The 23,149-nt window shown below is 44.0% G+C and overlaps 1 protein-coding gene across 1 annotated transcript in view; it reads right to left on the bottom strand.

The window, feature by feature from the left end:
- Nucleotides 1-10,720, bottom strand: part of LOC131683941 (semaphorin-5A) — a 717,090-nt gene extending 706,370 nt beyond the window's left edge. Inside the window, exon 1 of the mRNA XM_058966353.1 lies at nt 9,287-10,720. The gene's annotated coding sequence lies outside the window, so the exon portion shown is untranslated. The remainder of the gene's footprint in view (nt 1-9,286) is intronic.
- Between the last annotated feature and the right edge of the window lie 12,429 nt (nt 10,721-23,149).

Raw genomic sequence — 23,149 nt, 5'->3', positions numbered from 1 at the left:
AAACCTTCGAAATTGGCGGTTTCAAAATGATGCTATCTTGACCTTAAATTACTGTTTTTAAACATTTGACCTATACATATAATTGGTCATACAACAAAAATCAAATGCTCATCAAAATCGATCAGAACCTGCTAGAGTCGAATGGAAATCGTCATTTTTCATAAATTTCTCTCTACATTCGGAAAGTGTTATCCTCGTTATTAATCATATTACGTTTTCGTCTCAACTCGACGCATTTCCAAAATAAAAACCTGTTTTAAGCCACCTAGTGGTGCAATTGTGCTTGTCTCATTTGTCCAGACTACGATTCCATGGCTGGTTATGTTCAATACAATGGTGGAAATGTATATTACATATTCAGTACGATTTCCACATACATACAATAGATCGACAGCCATGATCTTGAGATACTATATGTCGATACTGAAACATCGCTTGAAACCCGCGTCGGATCAAGGAGGGAGATCCGGGAGGTCCGGGCCCTGCCGACAATTTTCAACTTAAGAAATTTTAAACTAGTTTTAATTTTAAAGTAGCAACCCCTCACTGCATAGTTCCTCTGGGCCGGGATGATTGACGATTTTTAGAATGATTGCTAAACCTTTCTATATGAGAAAGGCAAAAATGTGCCAAAGTCAATTTTCGTCAAAAAAATTTCTTTCGATGCTACATCAAATCTCAACGTTTCATTTGAAAGTCACTTGGCATCAAAAATACAAATTTTATTTTGAAATTTTACGTTACTCCCCCCTTTGAGAATTTTTCATTTCATTTTATATGGGAATTTGCTGTGTGGTCGCACTATTCAACCCGTAACTCCGGAACTAGAAGTCCAATCAATAAAAAAAATCATTGGCAGCCGATGGGAAGGTTGTACCTTTCATTTGAGACTTGGTTATACATAAAGCTCAAATGTAACGATCTTAGCAAATGTAAACAGAAATCATTTGAAAAAATTGGTGTGTGTGTATGTGTAACTTTACTATTTTTTAGAATAAATCTGTAATGGCCTCCTTACTGTAGTTAAAAAAAAATAAAGAAAAGAAAGAGTAATCTTGTGCAAATCGGTCCAGCCATCTCTGAGGAACAGAGGTGACATTTTTTTCCACATACACATATACATACATACACACAGACATTTTCCGATCCCGACGAACTGAGTTGAATGGCATATGACACTCGGCCATCTGGGCCGGGGTTAGATTGCCGATTTTTAGACTGAATGAGAAAGGCAAAACATTTTTAGCAAATGTTGAAAGTTATGCAATGTTTTGGTGAGCAGTTCTATGTTTCATAGACATTAAATCAATTTTAACTTCGCTTCCTGTTAAATAAAGACCCTTATTACAGTACATCCCTACAAAAGCGAGCTCAATTTGAATCTGAGGATTATGATTGCATACAGAAGGAATTTTTTATTGGAATGTTTTCAGGCAGGTATTTGATATTGATGTTATTAGACAACTGTGGAATCAGGACCAATATATCAGTTACATATCATGATCCCATTCCGACAATTTTTCAAAAGTCCTCATGATGTTTACAACAACAGGTTATCAATGTACGGATCAGATAATTCTTATTGTAATATTGCATTAAATCAGTCAGCATCAATAAATTTTTAACTTCAATCCTAACCCAAAGCCTTCTCTTGGCTACGCCATTGCTTGGAGTTATTTATTTCGCTTTTCATTTTCCGATATGTTTCAGATCGATCCGATGGTTATAAGTTAGAAAAATTACAGTAAGAAGGTTCGCGCAAGTTCCTTCCAAACAACTTGGAATTGTTCGGTGATGATTTCTGGCGGTTGTAGATAGAAAAATGAAATACAAAATTCGTTTTATCGAAATAATGTTTGGCTAATTTAGATGGATTATTACTATATTGAACAATAAATAGGCAACAAAGTTTGATCCACAAGCTATAACTGTTAAAGTATTCAAAATAGATATTTCATGTCTTCAGTAAAGTTATTCGCAAAAGCAAGAGCTACAAATTTGCTGAAGGCATCATTTCAATACAATCACTTCCAAGAAAATTCATGAAAATATCTCACTCGTAGGGGGATTAATCAGCAAAAGCACAATACCAAAAGAAAGGGCATATTACCTCTATTAAATTCTCCGAGATACTATTGACCTAAAATTAGCCGTTTTGGCGTTAGTAATAGATGGGAAATGATAAAAATCTTTCACCAGTATTTAATGTTAAATATCTCTTTTGATAATAGTCGCATTTCAACAAACTATAGTTCGTTTGAAAGGTATTCGTATACTCGCTTTCTAAAAACATATAAAGTGGTAATTTATATTGCCATTTTCACACATTCAAACATTCATATCTTGGAAACTAAACATCAGAATCAAAAACAAATTAATAGCATCTGGCTGATAGGTCTTTCATTTAAAATTGGTTTGGATAAGATCGGTTCAGCCATTGCTGAGAAACACGAATGAGAGTTTGTCCGTTACATACACACACAGACATTGTCCCAAATCGTCGAGCTGAGTCGCTGATTTTGGTGATGATACAAACAAATAATATTAGTTTAGAACACCTTACAGCGAGTCCATAAAATTGTCGATAAGTTATCGCGTAAGCTATATCCACATATGATTTGTTGCGAACAAGACGTATCGATCTTTTTAGTACCTCTGATGGAATAAAAAATGAGTTTTACAGGCAAGCTAAGAATATTGCAGATGTCTTTTTATCAATTAATAGAATATGGGTATGGCTTACGCTACGAAATACTTTTATTGACTAGACACAAACTGTCGGTAATGATTGGAAGTTTGTACTGCAAATTCGTTTTCTAAAATGAAAATATCCAACCTTTAGGAATAATACCAAAATGCATACCTGAACTTTTCAATATTCATTGATATATCCAACGTTGGGTCAGATAAGCATAGGATTGTCCTGTCCAGTCTGAAGCAGGTAACTAATAATGTTGCAAAGAATAAATTCACTAAGGATTGCCGCGTCTTTGTACCATTCCACGAGGTTGAAATAGATGGTGTAGTACCCGCTTCAAGTTTGTTCTTGCTTTAGTCATTATGCTGGATACTGAACTACATGCGGATCAGTCGCAGCCAACGGAACTACGTTCTATGTAAAATCACCCTAGCATTGGGTGATCCCCGTTGGGTCTGCCTAACATAACTAGGTCCACTTGGACTAACTATTTGTGTTTTTGCGCCGCGGATCATGAATTACACTAAATGCCAGAAATTTAGTCGTATAGCGGAAATATTGTAGTGAAACGAGTCGTTGTGACAAAAGTATAGAGATTCTTCTTATGATGTTTCTTTAATAGTGTGTCTATTATGAATAGGGCCCACATGCACTCTTTTCATGTACCGTGTACAACCAACACCAGGAGTTGAAGCGTTCTTTGAAGAAATGCTCCAAGTACTCTTTGCAGAAACACTGAAAAGTGTCATTCCACAATCCACTTACAATTTATACGCTTCCTTACCCAATGCCGAATGCGACTCTGGCGATTCCATTGAAACAACATATACAGGCCAGATTCGATTATCCGTAGGGTGCAGAAAAATTTCAGTTCGGATAAACGAATAAAAAAAAGTTTTTTTTTGTTCATGAAATATATTTGTTATATGTTGAAAAACAGTATGTAAGGTACATACATCAATGTTTGACTTATGGTACATGCATTAATGTTTGACTTGCACGAATATCGATCACTTTATATAAAGTGAAAGTAAGACATGTAATAAGTTATTTAGCTAACTTATTTTATTTTAAAATATTGTGTTCGATTAATTTGGATTAATATACTTATGTTTGGTCTAACTAAATTCTCTGCATGAAACTTCAGTCAACTTAATACTGGTTTCGGTAAATTCAGACAGAAATAATAACTGAATTTGAGATTACGCACCACTGGTTTATATACAACAATAAAACTTTGGGAATCCTATAAGAGAAGTAAATAGATTCCACTGAGAAGCCCAAAAATTTGTTTCAATACCATACTATACAAGGCCAGTAATGGGCGCCTGCTGAACGGTCTGCTGGGCGTCGCCCAACGTTGGTCCAACAAAGAACCAGCATTGGACGATTTTGAAACATGGATTTCTTAGGGGGATAGATTTTTCACACGTTACGAATATGAAAAATATGAGGAGATTAGCCGGCTCAAAAATAATAAAGCCGCTGGGGTTGACCAAATACCAAGCGAGCTACTAAAACACGGTGGCGAGCCACTGGCTAAAGCGCTGCACTGAGTGATTACCAAGATTTGGGAGGAGGAGATTTTACCGGAGGAGTGGATGGAAGGTGTCGTGTGTCCTATCTACAAAAAGGGCGACAAGCTGGATTGCTGTAATTACCGAGCAATCATCCTGCTGAACGCCGCCTACAAGGTACTCTCCCAAATACTATGCCGTCGACTATCACCAATTGCAAGAGAGTTCGTGGGGCAGTACCAGGCGGGTTTCATGAGCGAACGATCTACCACGGACCAGGTGTTCGCTTTTCGTCAAGTACTGCAGAAATGCCGCGAGTACAATGTGCCCACACATCATTTGTTCATCGACTTCAAAGCAGCATACGACACTATCGATCGAGATCAGCTATGGCAGATTATGCACGAGTACGGATTCCCGGACAAACTGACGCGATTAGTGAAGGCGACGATGGATCGGGTGATGTGCGTAGTACGTGTCTCAGGGACGCTCTCGAGTCCCTTCGAATCACGCAGAGGGTTACGGCAAGGTGATGGTCTCTCGTGTCTGTTATTCAACATCGCGCTGGAAGGTGTAATAAGAAGAGCAGGGATCGACACGAGTGGTACGATTTTCACAATGTCCGTTCAGCTACTTGGCTTCGCCGATGACGTTGATATTATTGCACGAAACTTTGAGAAGATGGAGGAAGCCTACATCAGACTGAAAAGAGAAGCCAAGCGCGTCGGACTTGCCATCAACACGTCGAAGACAAAGTACATAATAGGAAGAGGTTCACGAGAAGAGAATGAGAACCGCCCGCTTCGAGTTTACATCGGTGGCGACGAAATCGAGGTGGTTGAAGAGTTCGTGTACTTGGGCTCACTGGTGACCGCCGACAATGATACCAGCAGAGAGATTCGTAGACGCATCGTGGCAGAAAATCGTGCTTATTTTGGCCTCCGCAAGACACTTCGGTCGAACAAAGTTCGCCGTCGTACGAAGTTGACCATCTACAAGACGCGGATTAGACCGATAGTTCTCTACGGGCACGAGACTTGGACCATGCTCGTGGAGGACCAACGCGCACTTGGTGTCTTCGAACGGAAAGTGCTGCGTACCATCTACGGTGGAGTGCAGATGGAAGACGGCACATGGAGACGGCGAATGAACCAGCCAGAATGTCGGACAATAGCCCGGTGAAAACGGTTCTCAATTGCAATCCGACCGGTACAAGAAGACGTGGCGCGCTGCGAGCACGATGGATCGACCAGGTGGAAGACGATTTGCGGACCGTTCGCAGACTGCGTGGCTGGCGACGCGCGGCCATGGACCGAGTGGAATGGAGGAATCTTTTGTATACGGCACAGGCCACTTCGGCCTTAATCTGTTAATAAAAAAAAACATACCTTAGATAGTCCAAAACATTCTGAAACCAACATGTTGAGATTTCGTCAGTCCTAGCTACATAATGGGACGGATAAAATCGGTCATTGTATTCGTTTTAAAAATTACAAAGAAAATCACAGGCATCTACAGGAAAATGTAGTTTTTTTTAGTCACTCGATTAGGTGCATCAAATTTTATAGCACACCGCATTGAATTGAAATATTTGTTGATTAAATGAAATCGTTTTATTTTCCCAAATTATTGTGATTTTTAAGTTTCAAATTTTGTGCTTCCAGGAAATGTAGCTGATATCAATTTGTATCGATTTTTGTATATAAATATTAGGATAGAAAAAAAAGTTTTTTGTAAAAAATGCGAAATTTCTGTATTTCTACGTATTTTTGTGAGAACATAAAATTCTGGTTTTCCAAAAACTGTAGCTAGTTTAGATTGTAATCGATTGGTGTGCGAAAATATGTAAGTCATCGCATCGAACTCAAAATTATATGCGAATTAAGTAAAATTTCTGTATTTCTATGAAGATTTCATGATATTTTAGAAAATATTTATTCTTTCAGAAACTGTACTTGGTATCAATTACAATTATAGATATGTAATGTAGCTTTAGAAAACAAAATAATATGCGGATCGTCGCCTTCGATAGCTATTTCAGCGAACGAAGTAAAGGATTTGATCACTGCTCTACAGTGAAACGGCATAAGTAAATTTATTTAAATTACTAATAAATAAGAAATGTCTGTGAAAAATTGGATCACTTTAGCAACAGCCCTTCTACGATTTTTATATTATTTGTCTTGATCAAGAAAACAGCTACAGAAGGGTTTTTTGGGGGATCAAAAAGTGCTATTCTTTCAAACGGATCAACCTTTCCAGACATTGCAGTTGCCGCTTGTTATGTTACGATCAATAGCAAAATCCTGTGCATTGCTCCTACATGCATCCTCCACAGGCCCGCGGTTGTGCGACTTTTTGATATTGCGAAAGTCCTTACCCGTGTCAAGAGTCCTTTCAAGAAGCTTTAACTCTCCTGGTACGACATAGTACTAACGCTACCTTACTCCACGATGATTTTAATATGGCCATTTTAACCCTTAAATGCGCAATGGTGTGTTAAAACAACATTGTGAAAATCATGTCAAAATTATCACAGTAATGTGTTGAAAATATGATACAATTCTAACAAAATTAAGAAAAAAAAGATTTATGCCTTTAAAGGTAAAACAAAGGACCCGGATTCGTTCACCGCCAAAGCACACAAACGCCTCAAATTTACTCTACTTCTACTCGCTATCGCAAATCGCAATCCCTGATCCCAATGCACACCTATCAATTGTAATTGCAATAGACAGGTGCGTAAATGTTTCGTACGACTTCACTACACAATTACATGGTGCTGCAAAATAAAAATAATTGAATGTACTTTTAAAGTGATATAGTAAAGGTTGTAGGTCTGGTCAAATACAACACAAAGCTACGTTTGATCAATTTAATATACCCTCAAAATTTAATTTTATAACAAAAAAATGATTTTTTGGAACTTTCCGCACTAAAATTTTTATGTTTTTAATGAAAATATTGCAAAATAATGGTAACTTTCATATTGTTGTCCCAAAACCGCATAGTACTTTTAACAAAAGTATATAACATAGCATACCGTTGGAAATAAAATTTATTCTTCTTTCCAAAACACTCAAAAAATTTAAAATCGGTTGAAAATTACGCAAAAAAAAATTTTAGTGCCGAAAGATCCGAAAAATCGTTTTTTTGCTATAAATCAAGATTTTGAGGGTGTACTACATTTTTCATACATTGTTTTGTGTTGCATTTGATGAGATCTACAATCTCTACTAGGTCTCTTGAAATGTACAAAATCACTGTAGCACCGTGTTATCGAAAGAACTTCGGGACTATCCGGGTATCCGACAAAATCGAAACCACATAAGAGCTTCATCTAGAAAAAGTGACGATTCAAGCTTAGACAAAGCGCATACCACAAATGAATTCTCGCGGACAATCTCCTACTCCATGGTGGCACAAATAGTGTTCAGACGTGTGTGTATGAAGCGCACAAAGACACCTGACATCTTCAGGAAGACGTTAGTAACATAAATTAAGAGCTTGAAGAAAAAAGGCAATTATTCGCACAGTTTCATTATCGGGGTAATGAAGGAAACATCGATGAGCACCATTTTTCGTTCGGCCCGACGCATGCAAACCGGAATAGTGCTCACAAAAGTGAGAAATATTTCAGAAGACCCCAGAGCACGACAGAATCAAATTCGACTTGTTGAACAATCTGCCTGGCAATGCTAAATAGCGCCCACTAACCAATACTTCATGGTCATGGACTATGTAGGCCATCCGTCCGCTTAAGTGTGACTTTCCGTCTTTCCTGGGGAAACTGATGCAGATTATCCTAGTTTATTGAAGAAGTCATTTCCTTGTAGAATGAGACGATTTGTGAATAATTTACGGATATCGTGAGCACTGCAACCGATGTGGAATGTAATCATTCCTGGCAGATGGGCGGAACTCCGTAAATTTTCACTATTTTCAAAGAAAATTAAGAAACCAGAGCTGTACACATGAACTGTAACTTGAAGAAAAAAAACATATCTTGAAATGTGCTGAATTTTACTCAGTGCAACTCCGTTTAAAACAAAACTAAAGAATTGAAAGGGAATTCAATTCCATTATAGTTTGTAGAACTTGCTCGTAAAAAGCATCAGAATTGTTTGAAGATTGCAACTAACAAATCTAAGGCCGTGCTTGAGAACTCGGTACAAAGACAAAAACTACACAACAGAGTCACAGAGATCAGACATCCATGATCGAACAAATATGTTAAAAAATCAACATAATTCCGGAACCGGTTCGAAATCCTGAATGGGTTCAGTATGAATTCTAGCTCAAAAGAAACAACCGATCCCGACTCAATCGGTTTGATGCATTTGAGTTGGAATCCATACTAAATCTACTCAGAAGACTGAACCGGTTTCGGAATGGTTTGACTGGGTAGAGGTTTAATCGCTGTCAATTCAGTCGAACTCAGCTACTAAAAACATGACGACAGTAGCGCACCTGGCGGAGATATCCCAACTACCTTCGAAAACGTTAGGGATTTTTACACAAGTCGAATGCTGAAGATGCTGTTGCTATTCTCTGTGACAGAGTACAGTAAGCAAATCGGTTTACAAACATTTTTGAAACACCTTCAACAGATCAACTAGTTGGTTTAGATATCATCGTAAAACTATACATTAGCATAGTATTCAATAAACCGCACAAACAGGCTATCTAAACAAGCAATAGCTCATATCGCATACAGTCGATCAGTTACATTCATCAAGCTTGATTGACAATTTCTAAGGTATGGAAAACAGCTAAGCAACTTGATTAGTTTATACTATGGGCATATCTAGTTAACCTTCAGCTGTAATTAAATTGCTTTATCAGCTGAAGTTGCTTGTGAGATAAAATAACACACTGCATCAACACAACGGAAAGTATAAATTTCAATTCTTGTCTGTCAAATATGGTGAGCAAACCACCACGTTAGAATTTAGAGTAGATTGCAGCAAAAAATAATTATTCTAACATAAATCTCGAAACATTTGTTTCAACCCACTTATAACCAAGTACTAAATCATTCCACAATCGAAAACTAATAGGCACTACTTACTTCCAAATTATTGCCAAAAACCAATCGTTTCAATAGTCCGTTCCGCATATAAAGTAGCCAAGATTTGTTGAAAAACCAAAACAAAACTCAAAACCCGCTATTTATTTAAACTTCAGGCACGTCCTCCAGGGACCGATCGGCCGTTCTTCGCGATACCGACCAGAACCTTTTTTTTTAATGTGCTTCTCAGGCACACACGAACACGCACACACACGCGAACACAGAGAAACTGCGACTTGGACTTCAAAATCTGCGAGCGATCTTGGCAACAACCGCACGAGAATTCGACACTACATCACTTTAGATATGCTGTTGGGGTTTTTTCTTTTGCATATAAATCGCCTCCTCTCACGTCCTTTCGCTTTTTATTTATTCTTCCGCCCCAGCAGCACTTCGAATACAGCAAGCACACTTTCAAGATAACATTACAATGAAGGAGAGGCTGTCTTTCGTACCACATAAGTGGGTATGTATGCTGCGCGTTGTTTTCTTCTTTTTGCCGTCGCCCTTCGGCTTATTCTACGTTAACTGATATTGCCATCCACGATTGCGACCGCCGAACGACGAACGACCGATTGTTTGGGTTTTTCGAAAACACTTTGCTTTCTGCGCATCGAACAACTGTAAACCTACACTCGTCGACCAATTCGCTTCGAAATGATTTTTTTTTCCTTGCAATGTAAACACTGAAGCTAAACACTCTTTTTTTCGTTTGCTTCACTCTTCACTGTGCCCGATAAAATATTGATTTGAATGTATTATTTCACTTAGTTGTTACTTATAGTGAATTACTTGATTTGTTTTCTGCTTAAGACTGCACTTTTAATCACGTTTCTTCGACTTCTTTATCAATCGACCGGCTGTCAACGACCGAACCTGGGCAGGTTATACAATCTCGCTCGGCTGCACGTGAATTCAATCACTTCATTGCATTTCCATCTTCGGCTGCCGCAGTCATTATTGATCTCCTGGCGCGCCTCTGCCGGTATCAGCAAAAAACCCGCTCCCGATTGAGAGGATTTTAAATTTAGTTCACATCTGGACAACGCATCGATCTTGAAACGCGCACTCACGATCCCTCGCACACGGGAAGCACCTCAGAATAGCTTCAGCTCAGTGAAATGCACGTTTGATTCTGGTTTTGTTTAATTATTAATTCACACCACGCTCGCTTGCTTTTCCAATTTAACCGCAAACGCGCGAGAACCGTTCGTCCCGGTACCCGGTCTGTAAACAAATGCAATCAGCGCACTTTTCAGCCAACCAACGGCAGGCTAGTGTACGATCACTAGCTGCATTACACGGTGGTGAGCTACAAAACACGAACGAGCGCGCGCGACACACGGCGACGATCGAAACGACGAGTAAACAACAGTAAAGAACACTCACGATATTGCTAAGCAACCGGAATAAACAGTGTGCTCTCGCCGGAGAATGAGCTTCAACTGACTAGGCTGGTGCGACAGAGCCCCTCGGAGAGCCTACGCGCTAACGGCTCTCCGAAATTCAAAAAAAAATCACGCATGCTGGCTCGCAAGCACAGGAAGGAATTACAAGGTTTTTTTTTACTTCGCACATGTGTTTGGCTGTGTATGTCGCGGTATGGATGACAACCGCAAGTGATGTGGTGCCTACTAAAACACTGTGATGATGATTATTATGGCGATGATGGGAGGTACATTGACCGTCAGAAGAATTGTAATGATTAGTATTGGGTTAGTCTGTGTCCAGAGTTGGCAGATTACTATAAAAACTTAGTTTTAACTTTGGCAATAAATGCATATTTCGCTTTTCTCGAGGTGTGCCTCATTATGAAATTTGAGAATTATTCAGCGGAATGGAACTTCTTCTTCCAATTCTGTTTATTTTCCGTCGGCCTATTTCCGCTACGAGGCGACGCCAGAGAGGTGACACTCCCACTATCTGGAGTGGATGTCGACCCATCAAACTCATGGACCGGGGACCAACGGCTTTACTTCCCTTCCGAAGGAAGGCGTGACCTCAGATTTTTCTCACTTCTGAAAAATCTCAACGACCTCGACTGGGATTGAACCCAGACCAACTGGGGTGGGTGGCGGTCACGCTTATCACCCAACCATCGGCGCCGTCAAATGGAACTTCAGAACGTTTTCAAATGAATATATGTATAGCTATAGCTTTGTTGTTTGTTGATGGATTTTTTTTATTTTTTTTTTAAAGGCCTTTCGATACGTAATCGCCCGACTGAATAAAGGAATAGCTTTTCGTTTTAGTTTTCATTGACACAATAAAGCCGTAAAATTGAATAGTAGGCATACAAACAAGAACTTCCGTACATGCGTCTATGCTTCCCTGTCACAGACCTCAATCTAATGTACCTAAATTAAATGCAAGTTACATCACTGGATAGGTATAAAGGTAACATTTTATCCGATAGCCCTTCTATCATTCGTCGTTATTATTTTTATTTATTATTTATTTATTTGAATGTCTTTAATCTTATTGGTCATTCGCCTTCGAAGAATAAGAAGAAAAAGAAAAGTAACCAACATCGCATTGTATAAATTTACACATCATTGTTCTGTTACACGCATATTGTTGCTGATATGTTGTTCTTGGATAAGCGTTGTGGTCGGCTCTGTCACAGAATGTCGAGTAGTTTCGCGTCCTCCATTTTCTCTGGAGTGGGGTCGTTGGTGAGGGTCTCTCTGATGGAATGTAATAGGTTATTTATAGTGCTGCAGGAGATCGTTGAGCTCCGGACAGTTCACTAGCATATTTTCCACCGTGATTCGAGATGTAGCACAGCTCGTGGAGAAGACGGAAATGACTGACAGAGAGTTCGACAGCACAACAGAGGATGTATCTTCAGATTTCTGAGCCATAGCAAGCGAAACTGCCGGCACCTCGGCTGTTCGGATCGCGGGGTTCCCGGAAGAATAAAATACTTCCTCACAGCAGTCTCAGTAGGGACAGCTTTAAAGGTAAAATTTATTTGCATAATTAGAAGGAATTCATACATAATTATGCCAACTTACATTTAGTATCATTTTATCATTTCCTATTTTCCGCGATGGAACAAGATGGTTCAACTGCACTGTTCTCGGTAGTGAATCCTATCACGAAACAAGCATTTAATTCTGATTATATCGATAGGCATGACTATGCTCGTTTGCATGAAGTTAGGTTAGGTTACAGTTTTAGATTATTCAATTGCACATCTTAATTTAGGTTATATAATTTTTGATACATAATTAAGGTTTTATAATTTCAGAATATAGGATAATAAATTTTAAGAATTCACATTAGGTTTTTTAATTTAGAAGCATGAAGGCAAATCAGAATTTTAGATTTAAATTTACAAATAAAGTGTGCCCAACTCACGATTTCACGAGCTGCTATTTTACTGTTGTTTCTAGCTATCGCTGCTAATCCGGAACACAGTCGATTCACCTGCGGGATCTAATTTTATCAGGTCGTTTCCTTACGACTTTTCCCCAGAACTGGTCCACTTGAACAGCTTGCTCACCTTACTGCAATGAATCTTATATTAGCAGGAAACTACTGTAGCTCCGAACAGGTCTGATTGCTGCCGCGCTTTTTTGTTTACACTTTTTACTCTTCTGTTCTTTCGTTTATCGGTTCGACGACAGTTCTCGATGGGGAGCGTTCGGAACTCACGTTAAGAATCGTTTGTTCACGGCGGTTTTTAACATCCCCGTGTCCGTGTAGTTCCGGAGATCCCTCTTTCACGTTCTCCTCTTGGTTTGATCGAACATCCAACAGTGCTAGCTTCACTGTCGGCCGAGTGAGGACACCGTCGCTAGTCTGCACCATCGCTCTCCGAACTTGTCCATCTTTTCCTGCTAGCACCTCGATTATCCGTCCTCTTACCCATCCGTTGCATTTATTCTCATCGACTACATACACAATATCTCCGGGTTCCAGAGGTTTAGTCGGTTGGAACCACTTGGTGCGCCTGGTCAATGTCGGCAGATACTCTGGCGTTCTCATGGATGTTCTGTATCTGTTCTGATAGTAGGTTACTGGACCCCTTGAAGCACGTACCATTGTCGGAGTAGAATGCTGCTGGGGCGCCCCTCCGGCTCACGAATCGACGAATCGCCATTACACAGGACTGTGTCGATAGACTGTGGACAACCTCCAGGTGGACCGCACGTACAGTGAGGCAGATGAAAAGTGCCACCCAGCGTTTCCCCAAGCTGCGATTCTGCTTAACCATAATTGGACCGAAGTAGTCTACGCCGGTGTAGCTGAATGCACGAATGTGTGGTGTAAGTCGAACTTCTGGAAGTGGCGCCATCATCGGCGGCTGGGGCATTGCCTTCTTAACCATACAGCGCCGGCAATTTTTGACGACACGCTTGATGACTGGACGCAGTTGCGGAATTCTGAACCGCTGTCGAATCTCGTTGAATACCGTATCGTTGTTGATGTGCATGAAACGTCGATGGTAGCTGTCAACAAGGAGGTGTGTTAAACGGTGATCTTTCGGCAAAATGATTGGCTTCAAATGGGGTGGTAGGTGCAGCCCCAATTCGGCTGTTCATCCTGATCACCCGTGCATTGTCCATGAAAGGTGATTCCTTGCAGAAATTGCTACACTTCTCGAGCTGCTTCGGTGGTACTTCAGGATGTTGCTTGTTGTACTGTAGAGTACAATACTCGTCGGCATAGGATTGGCGTTGCACTTGTCGCCAAAGGAAGTTCTCGGCCTGCAGTAGATCATCGCTGGTGAACTTCATTGAAACCTCTTGTCCACGAAACTTCTGCACTGCTCGTAGTACGTAAGCTGCTGCTCGCAGCAATCGATTCCAATTAGAAAATCTGCTAATATCGATCAGCGGCAACGGTAGTTCTCTATGGTGGTGAAATACTGCACGAAGTTCTTCATTCGTAGTCCACTGCCTCTCGGCCTGCTTCGGCCAATCCACCATGGGCTGGTACAGAAACGCTGACGAGGTGTACCATATGCTCCTTGGATTGAAGTCCGGTCCATTTCCCCATTTCGTGGCTACATCAGCCACGTTCTGTTTGGAGGGTACGTGGTACCATTCGTCGACGTTGGTGCTATTCAGGATTTCGCCGACCCGGAATGCCACATACGGGTGATAACGGCGGCTGTCAGATCTGATCCAGGCTAGTACTGTTGTAGAGTCCGTCCATATATATCGCCCTTCGTTTGGGAGATTCAACGCTGCACATATTCCATCGATCAGGCGACAATCTATCACGCCAGCCTGTAATTCCAGCCGCGGAATAGAGAGCGGCTTCAATGGCGCTACCTTGGTTTTTGCAGCTACCAAAACACAGCGAACTAACCCAGCTTGAACGATTCGAAGGTAAGCCACACACGCATACGCAAGCTCACTCGCGTCGACGAAGAGATGTAACTGAATGCTAGCGGGCAGCTTACTGCTTGCTTCGCTGAAGAAACAACGAGTAACTTCGACCTCGCCCAGCCGATTTAGTAGACAAGTCCAATTATTCCACATTTCGTGTAATTCTGTCGTAATTTCATCGTCCCAATCTGTGCCAGTTCTCAAAATATGCTGCATCAGGATTTTTCCATGAACGACGAAATGGGCGATAAATCCGTACGGGTCGAACAATGACATCACCAGCCGTAGTACCTGCCGTTTTGTTGGCATGATGTTCTGTTTTAAGAGCGTCTCCAGATCCACCTTCAGAGACGTGTCGCTGTACCATTCCCAATACGCGCTCGGCATATTTGGAAACGTCCAGATTTAGAGACTTTTCCTGGATATTTTGGGTTTCACCAAGTTGCTGTAAGACTTCCTTCTAGTTCGACAGAAAGTTTCTGATCTCGAAACCTCCCTGTGCGTGCACGTGCTTGACTTCCGTCACCAACTCCAGTGCTTCTTCAACAGTATCCACACTGTCAAGGAAATCGTCCACGTAATGAGCGTTGATGATGGCTTCGACCGCTCTGGGATACTGCTGCTCGAATTCTCGTGCGTTCTTATTTTTAACGAACTGGGATGAACATGGAGAGCATGTGGCACCGAAAGTGGCCACATCCATCACATAGATCTGCGGCGATGCGTCTCGTCTCGATGCTCACGAAACAGGAATCTTTGGGATTGTTTGTCCTGCGCGATGATGCGAATTTGGTGAAACATCTCGCGAATGTCTCCACCCACTGCGACAGTTCTTTTCCGGAAACGTAACAGAACAGCAAACAATGATGTCAGCATATCTGGCCCTTTCAGAAGCATGTCGTTGAGAGACATACCATGCACTCGTGCCGCAGCGTCCCAGATAAGACGAACTTTCTCCGGCTTCTTTGGATTCCGCACTACACCCAGCGGTGGGTACCATACCCGGTTAGTATCGGACGATTCAAGCTCCTCCTGTGTGATCTGGTGCATATACCCCTTCACCTCATACTCCTTGATTAGCTGCATCACTCGCCCTCGCAGATCCGGATCTTTGTTAAGTCGTTTCTCTAGCGACTGTAACCTACGCAAAGCAAGCGGGTAGCTGTTTGGGAAGGTGGGTTGATCAAATTTCCAGAGCAATCCAGTTTCGAAACCGTCGGTTATCCTGCGGATCGTACGCTCTAGAATGTTGCGTGCTCGAATGTCATCTGCAGACTCAATCGGAGTTGCAACTGCTGCCTCTTCCACTTTAAAATATTGCTTCATCAACTCGTGCAGCTCACGGTTCCCCATCTGCTCCTCCGAACGTGTAGTTGTTCGACTTGCTTGCCGTTTCTTTCGAGTGTCATCGGCAAATAGCGAAAGAGACAAAAATTTCGCGTCGAGTGGTGATTCTGTTGGGCGACATTTTCACCGGTCGATTTGTTTATTGACCTGTTCTGTACAGTTGCGCCCGCCGAAGCAGCCCGTGAATGTAATAGTGCATGATGGCGCAGGCGGCAACCATCGAATCCGCATTCCCTTCCGGAACGGCACGGCCACTTTCGGTGCATGATCAAGCACGTCCTACATAAACCCTTGGAACGAATTGTCTTCCACCTTCCCTCCAGATCCAATGCATTAAACTGTGCACATCCTGCTATTTCGTGTTTCTCGTTTGTACAGTACGAACAGCATTTCTTGCCTATGTCCGGTGCTGTTAACGACTTCGAATTTTCAACATTGCTTATCGTCATTGCGTGATTATCTTCTGTTTCTGCATGCACGTACAGTTTCTGTTTATCCCGTCCCGATTTGCTTGGTCTCGATGCTGGCTTGGAGTGTCCACTAATAGAGTCACGTCCGACGCTGTATTGACTAGCTCGGTCATGAAATCTCCGAATGTCGCCAGGTTGACATCCATCTGCGACCGCTTGTACCATGACCACAGCATCTTCATCTGTGACGGTAGTTTCTCCACCAGTTCGTGAAGTAATATCGGGTTTCGAAGGTGATCCATGAGTTGCGCCACATACATGTGGTCAACCAAGTTGCGCACCGCCATACCGAAGGATATTATCGACTGCAGATTCTCCGTTCTCGGTGGTGACACGTTCCGCAGTCCGTTTAACAAGCTGTGGATTAATATTTCCGGCCTTCCGTACAGATTCCGTAAGGTTTCCATGACGTGTGGCACTGATTGTGCATAAGCAAACGGCTCTTCACCGAACTCAATGCGTGACCTTTTAAACAACGCTGAAGTCTTGCCAGGTTCTCCACATCTGTGAACCAGCACGCAACCGTGGTATTGTAAAATGAACTGGAAAACAACGGCCAGTCCTGTGGATCCCCGGAAAAGATGGGTAATTCTCGCGGCATTACTTGTCGTGCCGCTAGTTGCGCCCCAGTGGGGGCGATTTGGTTCGGAACCGCAACACCGTGCAATATTGGCTGAGATGCATCTAATGTGTGTTGTGGTACCCATCCGCTCGCATTTGCCGTCAGCGGATTGCCCCAGGCACTTGCTTGTGGTCCTAGTTGTGGCAGAATGATAGGAACTTGTTGGCCCAACTGGCTCGGGCGCGGTACTCCCAGTCCCTGGGGATTTGGTGGACTTGTTTCCACAGGTGCTACTAACATTGGTGCTTGTTGACCCGTGATTTCCGAAGACAAGAGTGTAACGGATTTTTGCTGTCCGGGCGCCATAGCCGGGTTACCTTGTGTTGATGCCACCGGGGTTTGCAAATTTGATAGAGTAACCGGTTGCATTTGACTGTTTGGTACATTTCCGAACGAAGCAATTCCAGGTTGGATTCCAAAATTTCCAGTAAAACTGCTAACTTGTGGTATTTGTGACGAGCCAGATGGCGATTGACCACCCCCATAGAACGTTGGAAATGCAGACTTTTGACGGGCGTTTGTTACATAACCCGATCCTGCCTGGTTTGAAAACGAAGGAATAGCACCTACTTGAATTGGCGCATTTGACTGTAGGACCGTTGCTTGAAGGGTCGCACCGACTCTTGAATTCGGCGTAGACGTCGACGTCGGAGTTTTCGGTTGCAGTTCGGGTGCACCTTGTGTTGCATCTGGGACCGATGCAATAATTCTCAGTTGTTTAGACACTTGCGGTCGCGGGATTGCTCCGCGAGAGGACGAATTTGTTGTTGGTACTGTTTCACCGCCCTGTCCGCCGTTAAGCCACGTCGCGACCTTTTCTCGACTCACCCTACTGCTCAATTCTGCTGCTCTCGTTGTCGTCCTCCAGGATGATATTCATCTTTTGCTGGAGAAAGGCATCATCCTCTTCAGCTCGTTTTCGTCGAATCTCATCCTCCTCAGCACGCTGCTTCTGCTCTGCAATGCGCGCTGCTCTTCGATCTGTTTCAGCAGCAACTCCTTTCGCGCTTTACTGCTCGCTGCACTTCTCACGGCTCTCAGCTCTGTAGACAAACTTATATCCCGGTTGGGTCCACGGTCGTGCCAGGCCCAGTCGCAAACTCGGTGTGAACAGGCGATCGGTGGCAGATCCACGTCTGTGTATTCCCGGTAGATCTCGATGACAGCCTATAGTACGAAGCAGTGCTCTCCGGCTATAAGCTCCAAGAATCCCAAGCCTTTTCTGGCGATGGTTTTGTGCAGCTGCCCAATGAAGGGGGAGAATCCCGGTCTAGACGCAGGCCGCTTCAGCAGGCATGCTGGTAAGCAGGCCAGAAGCAGCACGGATTTTGCCGTGGTATAGGGGCCTCAAAATATAGTTGAAACCTTCAGAACGTCAGCTCTACCCCGCAGAATATCCTGCTGTAGACTAGTATCTGGCTAATGTTCAGTGCAGTGCGACGATTGCAACACTTGTGCCGGGAGCTGATTGTTTTAATTAGTCGCATCAGCTCCGGAACGAAGGGACGCCAAAGCCGCGCTTGAGCGAGCTAAAACACGAGGAGCCAAAGCCGCAGCCCGTCAGCGCTATTCTGCTCTAGAGAAGAAAGTGAAACGCTCATGTAGACGGGACAAAAGAGCGTGGGCAGACTCCCTAGACGACGAAGGTCAGAAAGCCGCAAACATAGGCGACATCCGTCTCCTCTACGATATCTCACGCCGCCTTACTGGGACAAAGATTAATGCTACGATGCCCGTGAAAGACACGTCTGGACAGTTGTTAACCGACCGCGCTGACCAGCTGAAACGCTGGTTCGAACACTTTGAAAACCTTTTTCAAGTGTCGGCCACGCCACCAACAACTCGGCATGATCCGCCAAGGGTTCGAAGTTTTACCCGCGTCAACACCGAAGCTCCATCATTGCAAGAGATAGAAGCAGCCATCCGGAGCATGAAATCGAACAGAGCCCCAGGGGTCGATCGTATATCAGCAGAGATGCTCAAAGCTGACCCCGTAGTATCTGCACAACTGTTGCATCAATTATTCTACAATATCTGGGACACCGCGACTTTTCCGGCCGACTGGATGCAAGGCGTCTTAGTGAAGGTACCCAAAAAGGGTGACCTGACTGTATGCGATAAAGGACGGGGCATCATGTTACTGTGTATCGTTCTCAAAGTTCTCTGCAAAGTGATCCTGAACCGGATACAGGAGAAGATTGACGCAACTCTCCGACGGCAGCAGGCAGGATTCCGTGCCGGACGATCCTATACGGACCATATTGTCACGCTCCGTATCATCATGGAGCAAGTGAATCAATTCCAAGAGTCTCTCTACTTAGTGTTCATCGACTACGAAAAAGCTTTCGACCGTCTCAATCACGAAAATATGTGGGAAACCCTGAGACGCAAGGGAGTCCCTGAGAAAATCATCGGTCTAATTGAAGCACAGTACGAGGCATTTTCGTGCAGAATGTCTTGTCTGATCCCATCCGGATCGTGGCTGGAGTTATGCAAGGATGTATTCTATCACCGCTACTGTTCCTCATCGTAATCGACGAGATCCTGGTAGGAGCGATCGACAGTGAACCAAATCGTGGGTTGCTGTGGCAACCTATTACCATGGAGCATCTGAATGACTTCGAATTGGCTGATCATGTTGCTCTCCTAGCACAACGGCGCTCTGACATGCAGAGTAAGCTTGATGATCTTGCCGATCGCTCCTCAGCGGCAGGTCTCAAAATCAACGTCAACAAGACCAAATCGTTGGATATAAACACGGTCAACCCTTTCAGCTTTACGGTAGCTGGGCAAGCAGTGGAGAATGTCGAAAGCTTGATATCTTGATAGCCAAACGGCGTCTGATGATGGCACCAAGATCGACATAGGAGCACGGATCAAGAAGGCGAGGGCTGCTTTTGCGAGTTTAAGAAATATCTGGAAAAACAATCAGATGAGTCGACGCACCAAAATTCGAATATTCTACTCGAACGTGAAATCTGTACTACTATATGCCAGTGAAACCTGGTGCGTATCAGTGGAGAACACGCAACGGCTGCAGGTTTTCATCAATAGATGCCTGCGGTACATAATTCGTGCATGGTGGCCTCACAACTGGATCTCTAATGCTGAGCTCCATCGTCGATGTCACCAGAAGCCGACGGCGACAGAAATTCGGGAACGAAAGTGGAGGTGGGTCGGCCACACTCTGCGCAGGGGCGGAAACGAAATCTGCAAACAAGCGTTAGACTGGAACCCAGCAGGACATCGCAGCAGAGGCGATGGCGGGCAATCGCCCAGGATGGCGATCTGTCACAACGGCCCTTTGCACCACCAGCGTGCGCAGGAATAAAAGTAAGTAAGTAATCAGCTCCGGCAGTCGAGTTTGATCCGTTGAAAATGTGGCGTGAAAGTGAAGCGACGGCTCACGGTTATCCCCAGGATCTTCGGTTTCTTACGGTAGGGAACGACCTCTCCGTTCGGCAGGACCAGGCTCCCTGTTGCAATATAGTTTGCGATGCAGCAGTGCGCAATCATTATTTTAGCGGATGACATGGCCGACTGATACCGCCCATCGGTTCACTGCACTTGGCTGGAAGCACGACGGGTTCGTCTGATGGTCCTTCTAATCGCGACCAACACGGTGTCATCGGCGTAGACGAAAATATAGATCCCCGACGGCAGTCTGGTGACCAAATAGTTCATGACCATCAGTGTGTGTGATGGCGAGAACCGATCCCTGGGGAACCCCGTTGTCGTCCGGAAAGTCGTCTGATTAGCCCTCCCCCCTCTTCATACCCACGCGGAAGGTACGGTTGGATAGGTAGTCGATCAGAAAATGGCCCACGTTGCTGTACGCAGTGACGACACACCTTCGCCATGTCAAGTATAACGATGTCGGCATGCAAGCCGTTATAGATTATAGATATAGATTGTCGAACCACCCCTCCGAAACTGTTATAGATTAATAGTCATGTGTACGTTTTGGCTTCGTCTCATCAGAAACCGACACTAACTTTTTGTCGGAATAAAATTTTCTGCTTGGTGAAAATTTTTGGAGATTACCCGCTTTTTCTCCTTAAGGGGAAATATAGCATAGCATAGTGTTAAAGATTGTCGAACCACCCCTCCGAAACTGGCAATGTCGGAATGCAACTGTAATCCAGAAGTTCGCGCTCCTCTAGTAGGTTCATCAACTATCTGTTTATCATTCGCTCCATCGACTTAGCGAAGGAGGGAAGCAGACTGATGGGGCGGAAATCGTCCGGCGTTCCATTTCCTTGGCATCGCTTTGGGATACGAGGAGATTCTTTCCACGAAGCCGGCATCGACTCACCACTCCAAACTACCGGCGGGGTATGTCGTAGTAGGGGATGGCCAACGCCATCCGATCCGGTAAACTTGCCTTGTACCGATTCTAATGCCGCACAAATTTCACTTCCGCTGAAAGGCTGTATGCTTGATCTGAGTCGGATTCACAATGCACGGGACTGGTCTCTGCCCTTTGCTTGATTCGCATGAACGAAGAAGGGAAAGCGTTGTCTGCAAACAGGGAAGCGTGCCTGCCAAGCCCGTTACTGATGGTTGGGGAATCGATCGTCGTGCACCCGTTAACTGCAATGGCATAGCCGCTATGTCGCCGCTTTCCGCGTAAGGCGTTATCCCTCCGCCAGATCTCTGATGTCGAGGATTCTGGAGAACCAGCATACTGATCCAGCTGATGCCATCAGTTCGTTGACTTCGGTGCGGATCGTCCACAGAAGTGTTTTTCAGTGTCCGCAGCACAATTCGGCGTGCCTTTATGGCTCTCTTGACCTCTGGGCACCACCAGTGCTCCGCATGTCGAGGAGTGTTCCAACTTGTCCTGCGGATGCTGGTAACGGCTACCCGGTTGAATGTACTGGTGAGTTCCTGCGGGGTGCATGACTCGTCCCAATTTATTAGATCGTCGACGATCTCCTCGTAGCGGGTCCTGCCTGCCGGATCGTTGAGCCACCGCCTTCGGGGGGGTTGTAGCAGCTGGTATTTGGGCGTACGTCATCTGAACAGGGATGTGGTCACTGCTCCATAGGTCAGCGATAACAGTTCACCCACAAGATCCAGCACTCCGGAACAAATAGTGACGTCGATGACGTCTGTCCGCGAAGGAATGTCAAACTGACTTCATTCAAAACAATGACCTCATTGTTTTCGACAACTTCAACAATGTAGTTTCCTCTCCTGTTGCATGTACGTGAGCCCCACTTCGTATGGTGACCGTTTACATCTCCCATGATGATGACAACTTGGTCAATAAAACGCTGAAGTTTGCAGTCCAAATTCCAAGTACAACTGGGAATATAGAGGGATACGACGGTGCACTGGACTAGACATTTGATTCTTCTAGCGACGGATATTAGTTCAAATGTATCGGATCCAACGTCTGTTTGATATTATCCCCACTGGCGGCGTCCCACGAATACCGATGTCCAAACTATGATGCCGGGTTCGTCTGATCCTGGATGTGCGCCTCCTGCAGGGCCAAACTGAGGGACTGAGTCTGGGCAATAATGTTTTGCAGGTTACCCAGCCATCCTCGCAAGCCATTTGTGTTCCGCTGGAAGATCAGGGTTGTTGGGTAGATGGAGTGAAAGCTAGACGAGAGCAGGTTCATTTCCGCTGCGCCACCTCCTCCACTGACCGCTATTCCGCTCAAGGGTTGTTGGGGAGACGGGTTTCCATTATCTTCGACGTCGTTGTTGTGAGTACCTGCTAGAGATACACGAACAGCAGACAGTTCCGGATTGAGTGTACCGTACGACGGACTTACTCGGGTAGAGGCCGGATCTCCCGCACCAGCAGCCGCCGGGGCGCATCGCAGCGAGACCGAGCTTCCCTAAACGGGGCCAGCACGAAGAAGCGGGCGCTCGTGTTATCACCAATGTTATTTTTATTCTGTGAGATCTTCAAGGTTACCTTAGTTTGGGTTCCCTCGTATTGTTCCACCCCAGGTAATGAAGAAGCGAACTCTTTAGCTAAGGCGGGTGCTTTGCAAGGTGACATCTACAGAAGACCAATCTGCTTCACTGAATTTTCCAATATCTCTCGCCAGAGGACACTAGAA

The sequence above is a fragment of the Topomyia yanbarensis genome, chromosome 2 (genome assembly GCF_030247195.1).
Source record: "Topomyia yanbarensis strain Yona2022 chromosome 2, ASM3024719v1, whole genome shotgun sequence".
Lineage (NCBI taxonomy): Eukaryota > Metazoa > Arthropoda > Insecta > Diptera > Culicidae > Topomyia > Topomyia yanbarensis.
This window is presented reverse-complemented; position numbering and strand designations above follow the sequence as displayed.